Raw genomic sequence first — 10585 nt, forward strand, 5'->3', positions numbered from 1 at the left:
CGATCGTGAGCCTCGTGTGGGACTTTGTGCTGCAGATGCTCTTCTTCGCCAATGTGCTAGCGATCAACATTGAGCGCGTGGAGTACAGCACGGAGGTGCGTCGACTGCCGAAGATTCTGTATTGCAACAGGGGAACTGTGACGTGGTGGTGGTGCCAGGGTGGCTCGCCGATCGGTGGTACCGGTTTGACACTAGATAAGGTACGCAATGGAAGTGCCGGTAGCTCGGTCAGTCACGGTCCCACCCGAAGCTCACAGGCGGTCGGGATGGCACATCAAAAAACGACTGGCTTGAGCGAAACAACAAACTGCGGAAAAGAGCCAAAGATTTCCAAACGGTTGCGAATTGTCAATTTCTGGGCCAGGACTCGGTTCTTCCAACGTGGGTTCATGATCTGGATGGTGCTGTGGGTTTCGAACATCATATACGGCACGGGATTGATCGAGGAGCTGTTTCTGATCGATCCAAACCTATCCGCGGGACACGATCCGACGCCATCGACTCCGCTAGAGGGCATGGGCCAGTGTTTCATTATTGAACCGTTTGGAGCTCGACCTGCGCAGGGAGCTCCCTGAAGAGTTTACGCCCCACACCTTAGAAACGGATCAGCACAGCTACCATAAAGTGTCGGCAAGCGAGCGGACTGTACGGAGAACGCTGAACCGTCACCGAGCAGTTGAATCGGCTCAAACACCCGGACTACCAGACGGTTTATCTACTTTCCAACTTTCAGTGGTCGTCGATTCTGAAGCAGTACAACGTTTTACTTAGTGGCCGGTACGTGACCGTCTTACCCGCGTTTCGTTTCCTCAAAAACACCATCAATTGCCAGAGTGTTGTTGATGCTCTGACGGGTCATCTGGACCCTCGGGACAATTCCCTTAACCGCGAATAGATAGTAATTGTAATAATAATGTAGTAAATGTAATGTAGCAATAATATTGTAAGCCCGGCGATTGTTTGTTCGTCGCTGGGTAACGAAATAATTTTGTATTTGAAAAATAGATAAATAAATAATTTTTTTTAAATCTTCGAATGTGCATGTATTATTATGGGAATATTTTAGTTTCAGTTTAATGACTAATCCCAGTAGTGTACTATGTTGAGATATAATCAAAAATGTCTGTGGATATTCTTTTGGCCTTTGACCAATTTTGACTACTTTCCTCAAGCTAGCGATAACGAACGAAAACTAGGTTTACATTCTTGGAACGAAACCAGTTTAATTCTGGAAGAGGTCTTACTGGGAGTTATAGACACAAGCTGGATGATATTTACATATATTGGAAGTATATTGAAAATAATGATCATAACTAAATCTAACTTATAGCTAGGCATGGAGAATGGCAGTTTTCGTCTAATTGCATTTCTTTTCCTTTTTTCCAGAAGTCGTAGGTAAAAGACATTCAAGGGTCAAGGAACTCAGAAACACCTATCAATAAACTAATTACTGAGTCAAAGTGATATTCAGTGACCCGTTGTTATGTTGCAAATTTATTGTTACAAGGCTGTGTGAAATTTAGTTCTTAGAAAGTAAACTGAGAAGCATTTTTCCTTATTTTTGCCAATATTGTTTATAAGTAAAATGCAGATTAATCGTCTAGACTACAGAGTAGCTTAGAGTAAAGAGTATAGAGTATAGCATTTTCTTTATTTACACATATTTGCGCTAGTTTGCAGAGCAGCTACATGTTTAATATTGAAGCATACCGATAAATTACTAACAGTATAGTTCCAATAGGCTAATTTTGTATAATTGAAAAGTTGTTGGGTTATCCTTGCAGTTTCTTGGTTACGTATAGGACTAGAAGCGCCATGATATGAAACTTTCACTAAGTGTCTAAAGCCTTTTTCTTGCGTTCAGTAAGATGGAATAGAAGTTTAAATACAAGTTAAAATGAATTACATAAATAATTATGCTTCTAAAAGTAGATGAAATTTCATAGCATTCTCGTATCGCATCGATTTTGTCCTATCACCTATTTCATTACATATATTATTGAATATCTTTCCATTAGTTTGTATTGGCATGGATTTCATGCCTGCTGATTGATTAAATATTATTGAATATTATCTAGACTTTGAATATTGAAAACAACGTATCTGAAAACAGCAAACGTGGGCTAGAATCTTAACAATAAGTACCGTTTTTATTCCTTTAGTGAAATTCTTAAGGAATGTAGAAATAAAAGAAATTTCAATACTGTTTTACAGTATTGCAGTTGCAGTTAACAGGGCAGTCATAAATGCGGTTTCGGTATCCACAGTATGAATCTCCCGCTGCTCTAAGTCTATGTTTTATGACAACACGTCAACCCATGAAGCCATTAGAACGGTGGGTGAAGAAAACTTCCTTGGAGAAATACGTTCGGGTATGCCTACGGCTTAATAACCGATGACAGACATCCGCATAAGGAACAGCATGAATTGTTTCAGTTTCGGGTAGGTTGATTGCGCCCCGAAATAATTACTATTCTTCCGTGTATTTTGGTTTTTGCCCCACCTTTATTGCGCTAAAACAACAAAACAGAACAGCTTGGCTCTCCAGAAACAAGCAGTGGCACAAGAGACATAAATAAAGATCCTGCCCTGAAGGGTGATGCTGGCAACGAGGGAGGTCTTTTTGGACTGTGCTGGGATGTGGTCGGTTCGGCAAAATAAAGGACAGTGAGCAGAACAAACTTTAAAGACGCTAATTCGTCATAGCTTCCAACAGTTCTGGCAGTAGCCGTAATCAAAAGTAGCTATCGACCGTTGTGCTGGTTTATGATACCCAGCCTCAGTGGTTCTCCATAGGGTGCAGTTTTTTGTTAACATTAGCTTTGAAGCAAATCTTACATTTTCTTGAAATCAATGTGTCCAAGTCAATCTGTTCAATATGCAAATATAATTTATGTGAGTTTTCCAGTCCAGCCAATACACCAAATCTACCCAAAAGTTGTTGCCGGTAAATATAAGGTTGGCTGGAAAGAAATCGATTGTTTTCTCGTTTATAATATATCATATATTATCATTTATTTAGTTTAAAATTTGTCAATGGGCAAACAGAGCCTTGTTTATTCCAGAGCGCGTTTATTATATGTATTGATCAAACATTTTCAAGTTTATGCTCTTTTTCAAGCTGACACATCGCACTTGAAAAATGCTTTCACTGGTTTTTGTTTGTTCCATTCGTTTGTAAGAAAATATCGATAAAATCACACAAATAATCAAAGTTGATCGGCATCGGCAGAGCATCGGCCAGGAGCTAAAGATTCACCATCAATCAGTTTTAAGCCATTTGCGCAAAGCTAGATCCTCAAAGAAACTCGTTGTTTGGGTGCAAAGCGATTATAATCTTTTTTAAACAATGCCAAACTTGCTGATTGATAAGAAATTGAGATCAAGAGAAGATTGTGAAAATAGATTAATAGAGTTTTTCACCAATAACGACAAAGTCTGCTATGAGAGAGGAATTATGAAGCTACTTTTAAAATGGTAACAAATTTTACAATACTTGTGCATATTTGGCGCAAATCGGACCACCATCGGAAGCATCTTAAATATTGCTTCGAATTTCACCCCAAAAAAAATAATGGATTCCGTTTTAGCCAATGAGAGACGTTTCGAAAGATAAAAGTACCAAAACTAGGGATTTTCACTGGAAAAATATGGGCTATTACTGATCACAGGTGTAAAAAGGCAAAAGATTAATGGAAAGATCTGAATAGTTCAAACGGAGAACACTGAGGCATGTGGTGAATCAAACCATCAACATTAAATGGAACAAACGACTTAATAGAAGCAAGTCAACCAACAGTAGAACTATTCACCAACATCTGCACATGAAGGACGAAACACAAAAAGAAACTGCCATGAATTGCCATGATATAATTGACCACATTAGAAAATTGAATAATTTTTAATGATTTTTAATTTTTCGAATAAGAAGTAGCATAAAAGAGAGAATGCTCAAATCTGGAGCATACGAATGACACGCACAGATTTTTTGGAACATATTATTAGGTCAATTAGGTAATTAGAACATGGAATAAAACGGATATTCGGTGCCATTTTATCTAGCATTTGACGCGAGGAGTATTGTACACATTTGCGGTTTTGTAAATGGTTACGCTTTCGCCGGAGAATCGTCTCTCTCCGACGATCACCACCCACGCACTGCGCGCGTTTATCATTCATTAATCGACATCCACTGGTTTTATTTATGGGCAATTTCATTTAATTGTCATTCTATTCTGGCTTCCACCTGGAAATGGCAGCGATGGATTTTGTAGCGATTGTCCTTACTAACAGTATTGCTTAGATTGAGAGAAGGGTGTTCGGGTGCATCAAGTTTACCCGTGCCAGTGGCTGCAAAGCATCATTCAGAGGAGTACGCAAGCGTTCAAAGGTTCATTTCATGTAATTATCTCACACTGTTCATATTTACGTTGAATCGCTATTTTCACAGCATGCGTTCGCAGTAGACGCTTCTGTCTGATGTCGGTTTAATTCAATGTTCAACTAAGTAATTATTGAAACCCTGACAAAATTTGCAGCATTTCGACAGGATTTCACAGTCAGCTCACGTTACATTTTTAATGTGCTATTACTACTAATGGCTTGATGAATTGTTTTGAAACCAAGATTTCTAGCGTGGCAAATATGTTTTGCAAATATAATATGTTTTAGACGAATGTTAGGCTATTGTAGCTCAAAATCGCAAAAGTACACAACAATAACTCCCATTGATCTTGCATCATACTGTTGGACCGTTGATTCTGGAAAAGAAAGTTTGAGCCACTCAAAGTTGCCTAACTGCAATGTCAAAAGCTTAGAATATGCAAAGTTGGTGAATCGGGGTAATGTAGCATCTGTGTACAAGCAAAATTTGGTTGAAAAAACGAAAGGAAAAGGGCGAAATGAAATAAGCGAGAATGATTCTTTGTTCAATGGTCCACGAGGCTTCATACTGCTCATATGGCTGTGAAAGTGTATGTATGAGCCTGCACTTTCCTGTCCTCCGTGGGGAAATCAAGATTACTTCATATTTATATCGTTTCCATTTCCTCTTACTGTTTCGCCCTTTTCAGATGGTAAGGATCGAACGTTTTTTATTGTAGGTAGCCGGTTCGTCTGACTCGCATCCCTTAGCTAATGTGCTACATATCTAACGTAAAGTCAGTCGCCTACTAACACCATGTAAAGTACTTTGCTACGTAAAGTACGGACGACGCCTAGCCGTTGACTCTCTGTTCCTTAAAATCATATGAAAACACTATTTGGTGATTGCTTTAAAGGTATTACAGGAGGGGCCCGACTAGGCACCGCCAAGACTTTATGCGCGATGCTGGTAGGTAACTGACATTAATCCAACGATAAAGCTCAAAGTTTCCATGCACTCGAAGAAATACGTAAAGGAAATGCAAACAGAAATTTTAAACTAATTAGTATTTTTATTATACATGTTTAACAACATGATGGAATAGGATTTGTACAGTTATTTACTTATTTGAAAAGCAGCCGTTCGGCTACGCGTTTAAGTATAGTTTTGATACTCGGTGTATCTTGACGCCAAGTGGACGTGCGTTCTGCAAATAGATGTGGCGGGCTGCTACGGCGGGGGTATTTGGGCAGAAACTAGCAGCCTGTAGGTACAAGAACCTTGTAGTTCAGTAACTATAAGCCTAGACACAATAACTCATGGTATGAGTATAACAATCACATTATTATACTACTGTCGTAAAAAAGTATCGGTAATTCCCTTATAACTCGAATTATTTTTCTTTATTCTTCTAAATCTATGTCATAACCATTAAAATAATCCCTACTCTATGCAATACATTTCTATCTATATTTGTTCCAATTTTCGAAATGGTCTGAAAAGAGATTGAGAATAGTCTGCAACACATTCTTCGTTTCGACTCCTATCTCAACTATTTACTGTAAAAGGTGTCCACGAAACGGCCTCTTGAGTTTAGCGAATAGCCAGAAGTCACACGGTGCTAGGTCAGGCGAATACGGTACGGGATCCAATTTTGTTTGACGCACAGCATTACGCAAACATTATTACGAGGCTAGCAGGCTCCCATATCGCGAGCAACAATAAAATTTTCCTGTATCGCGATTGGATAGAAAATCCTCAGTGCTTCGACAACTGTTTGCAATATTTGCCACACCTAGTTTACAGGTAAACGATAAAATACATATTATATAAATATTATATGCTGCCAGTGATCGGGAACGATTGTTGCAACCAGCTTAGCCCTAATCACTGGCTTTCAACTGTTTTACCTTCGTGGTCCGCGTAGAGACTAATCAAGTGTTTGAGGCATTCTTTGAGGGCAATCAAGTGTTCGGTGCCCACCTTAAGGACACAACAGGTAAATTATTATATGGTAAATCATAACCGCTCATTCAATGCGACAATAGTTAGGATCAAACAAAAAACAACATTGTTTGAGGATCAACCTAACAAAGACCCTTGCAGTTCCTTCCATGTCCCTTTAGTGTTGCAGGTCATTGGTTGGGGAGCTTTGATCCAAACCGAAATAAATCCTGGCTCGCTAGCACTAATTCCTGTATGCACAATTTGGTTCGTAACACCATGACTGCTCAAATCAACAATGTTGCTTTTGACTTTATCACTTCGTTGTTGATCTTATTGACTCCTGTTTCATAGTCAACCATAATATTGTCTGTATGCATGTCCATGCGTATGTCCTCATAACCGAAAATAACTTTGGCCAATTGAGTATTCATTCGTGCACACGCCAACCATTACTTTTAAATTGGGAGGGATGCACCCTCAAGAATGCAGCAAATCATTTTCTTAATCGGTAAAATCAAAACATATTTTTCCTCCAAGTGATCATGCTGGGCTCGTGTTTTTATACAACAATTTCACACTGAGGCAATCAATAAAAGGAAGGGTAGAAGCTTTTGGCAGTATCAATGCTCAGCATGCACATACCTCGATCATGTTTCCTCGAAACCCATGTTACTCAGCGTGTTTATAAATAATTAATTTCACGGCTTAACTGGTTATAAATGACTGCAGCATCAAATCGAATCAATTACACACCGTGCCGGATGAAATTAGAAGCGACAACTATCATACTTTCCACGAACCGAGGGGTAGTTCAGTCGTCAGTGTTAGGAGGGGTCCCAAATGAACGCTATGCTATGAACGCGTTCTCTCGAATCGCAACGGATTGCTTCAATTGTCGTGTGGCTACGTTTGGAATTAGGGAGGGTATCATCACCCCTAGTTGACCATAAACCAGCTAAAAATTTATTCACATGACAATGGATGGGACTTGCAGGAACGTAAGCAGTTGTCACTGTTGCAAGAATGTACGCAGGAACGAGAATAAGTAACAGCAACCATTTATAATGGGATTTGTTTATTATTTTACAATTTAAGACCACTTGATTACTTGATTCGTCGAAAATGTTATGGTGGGGTACAATTTTTAAAAGATAAAAAAGAAAGAGTTGTTGAGTATTGTTACCATTTTCTTTTGCTTTTGTTTCTCCATTAGCCATGATCGAATCAATCACAGGCCAGCGAAATATTTTTAACAAACTGAGCAACAAACAACCATGTTGTTTTGATAGTTCCTAAGACAAAATTAAATTCTTCATGATTCTTTAAACAGAATCACGTTTTGCACTAACTCAAGACTTTAACGTACACATAGTGGGGACGAACAAACCGGTAACGTAACATTGTTATGACTCATATGATTATTACTATAAAGAAGATAACAGTAACAATCAATATAATGAATTTTCGAGAAATTTTATGTATAAATTTGTCTGTTTTTTCTAAAAATCTTTAAACATGATACACAAATCTGACGCATATGATGTTTATATAGTAACAGTTTGTGAGTTTTGGTGAAACTTCGTGAAAAATGCTCGTTGGAATGGCAAAACTTCGACCCACGTTATTCAAAATGTTTTTATTGTTTAAGTGTTTAGAAAAATTTTCAAACACCATGTTCAAATGTGTCAAATGTTTTTGCCGTCGATTATCACTTCGAGGTGTTTGATGGCTCGCTATGGCCGAACAACTCAATTGCTGATCTTGATCGACGCTTCTAGAATGGTACTCATATTCTTAACAAAAATTACCTGGGTATTCTGACGGGTACTGGTATTGTCTTCTTATTGAACTCCAACCGCCTACTTGATACCACCAGTCGTGTTGCGAAAACTATCGTGGTCACGATCGTTGGCAGTTCCTTGCAAATTCCTTGCGCGGAACACGAGCATCTCGATTGATCTCTGCGTGATCACCGGAAGTCTGTACACGATATCTGTGAGATTCGATTCCGCTTCTCGAATGAGAAGTTTGTTGCTGTATTTTTGTTAAAGGCGATCTTCTACCAAAACGCTGATACGTCGTTCTTGAAAGCATAATGTTTCTTCCCTTCCTCGCTTACCGTTCTATCGGGCTTACGCACTGACATTTCTTGTCGAATACGCTCAACACTGTTTAAGGTCACTAACCAGGCAACTGTTTCGTAGTTGGGTCCTTCTTCATGGCTTTGTTTCGACACAACTCCTCCACATCCCAGGCTCCAGGCTCTAGAGTTACTCCAGTTCACTCTTATCTTCGTTTTAGAATTTTAGTCACATCCTTCGCTGATAGGCTGAATATGGTCGATTGCGCAGCTCAAAATGGCCTGAGAAGACGTATGTTCATTTTGCTGCAATAAGTGTACACCTTGTCCACCTACTTGCCCGAGGTTGGCTTGTTCAAACTTCTTATTTTGACTTTCGACTTGAAAGCCGAAATTGTCACTAAAACAGCTTCCAAAACGCAACCGTTCACGCTCTTCAGTTCAGTTTAATTTATAAAATATTCTTGTTTTGAATATATTTCCGTTTCTGACTTGCTCCCTCCAAACAGAGAGCATGTTGTCGTACCGTACTATCGAGCCGATTGTCCGCCCTGTATGTCTTAAAACAAATAACTGCGGACATAGATGCTTCTTTTTCGATTAGTGATTGAAGAAGTCGGCAATATTTAACTTTAATATGATATTTGAAATGGTGCACTTCTCGGACAGTGCGTTTTTTATCGGGTGTTTGTCTCTTTTCGAGTTTTATACAGTGTAATTTTGGGATGTTTTTATTTTTGAGATATTTATTGCTATCAATAAATTAGAAGATTTTTGCCTCGTTGATGGTCTTCAACATTGGAATCATCACCGTTTTGTAATACCCCTCAGCCCTCGTTTCCTGCGAAGACATTCAAAATTAATGAATTAATGAATGAATAACATTAATTCCGCAAGGAAAGATTATTTGGCATCAATTCGAAATTTTACTGAAGAAAGTATATGAACTAAAAACAAAATAATCAGTAATAATCAGTGTAAATAGTTTTGAATATGTCAAAATCGAATCATTACTGCTAAACCTGTTTAGAAGCAGAGGAAGTCAGGTTCTTCCCTAATGTAATGATCAATGACTCAACTAAAATCAGCGGTACTGGGAAAAGGAAATTCATCTCTTTTATAAATCTTAAAAATTAAAATTTTCGTAGACAAACATCCAATGTGAAACAAGTTGTATAACTCTATTTCTCCGAGATAAATTCTTAAATACTAGCAACAGTACATAAACAACGATCACAAAGATATTAGTACAAACATAGCTCAAAAGTATTACTATTTTAATACATACCCAACAACCTGGAACAAATAAAATAATAAAACGATAACACCATCATTAGAAACACGACACAGCAATTATGCAGATTAATTTTTTTTTTTAAACACAAATATTTAAAAGAATATGTTTTATATTAGAATACAAATCTTTTGTTCTTTTATCTTTCATGTCCACATTTGAAAATTCTTCTTTGCCGAAAATGAACAAGTTACTGGGGTCAATGTAGAAAAAATCAACAGGGAAAAAGTGTAATAAATTGTGTGTCTGTAATCGACCCAATAAATTCATCACATGATGCCTGCTTAATATATTCGTTATTTCTAAGTCGTTGCACAACCAACGGCAGCTCTGTCAACATGAATGAGATATCAAAAGAAGATACGGAAGAGGAAGTGCTGCAAAGAAAATGCGGCTATGAACTGGGATATACATCTAGGAACGCTTAGTGTATAGGAAAAAGTGGTGAAGCAAAAGAGAACGCCAACTAATGTTTTCATCACATAAGCCTTGAGGCTGGTTTAATGTTTACTAGGGTAAATAGCAGCATTGCCACAGGTTCCCCCTATCGCTTATGTACTTAAAGATCAGCGCCAGTTCAGCCAACCACTGCGCTGTGCCATAACAGGGAGCTACTGTTTGACACGTTTTTGTACGTGTTTTTGATTATACGAAATATCGTATCGAAATCGATTTGAGTTGCATTTCTTGGAAAAATGGCTGAAACATCGTGCAAGGTTCGATGATACTATTACTGGCTGCCAGGGAGCAATGTTTTGTTTTTTGTACATCCTTTTCCAACACTTATACGACCGGAAGAAACTAGGTAATTTTGAAATATTTAGAAGCTGTGAGTAGGAATTTTACTCGAGGCTGAAAATTTGTCTGAACTACATTCTCCACGCAGAAGGAGTGTCTAGCA

Source organism: Anopheles bellator, chromosome 2, assembly GCF_943735745.2.
Source record: "Anopheles bellator chromosome 2, idAnoBellAS_SP24_06.2, whole genome shotgun sequence".
NCBI lineage: Eukaryota > Metazoa > Arthropoda > Insecta > Diptera > Culicidae > Anopheles > Anopheles bellator.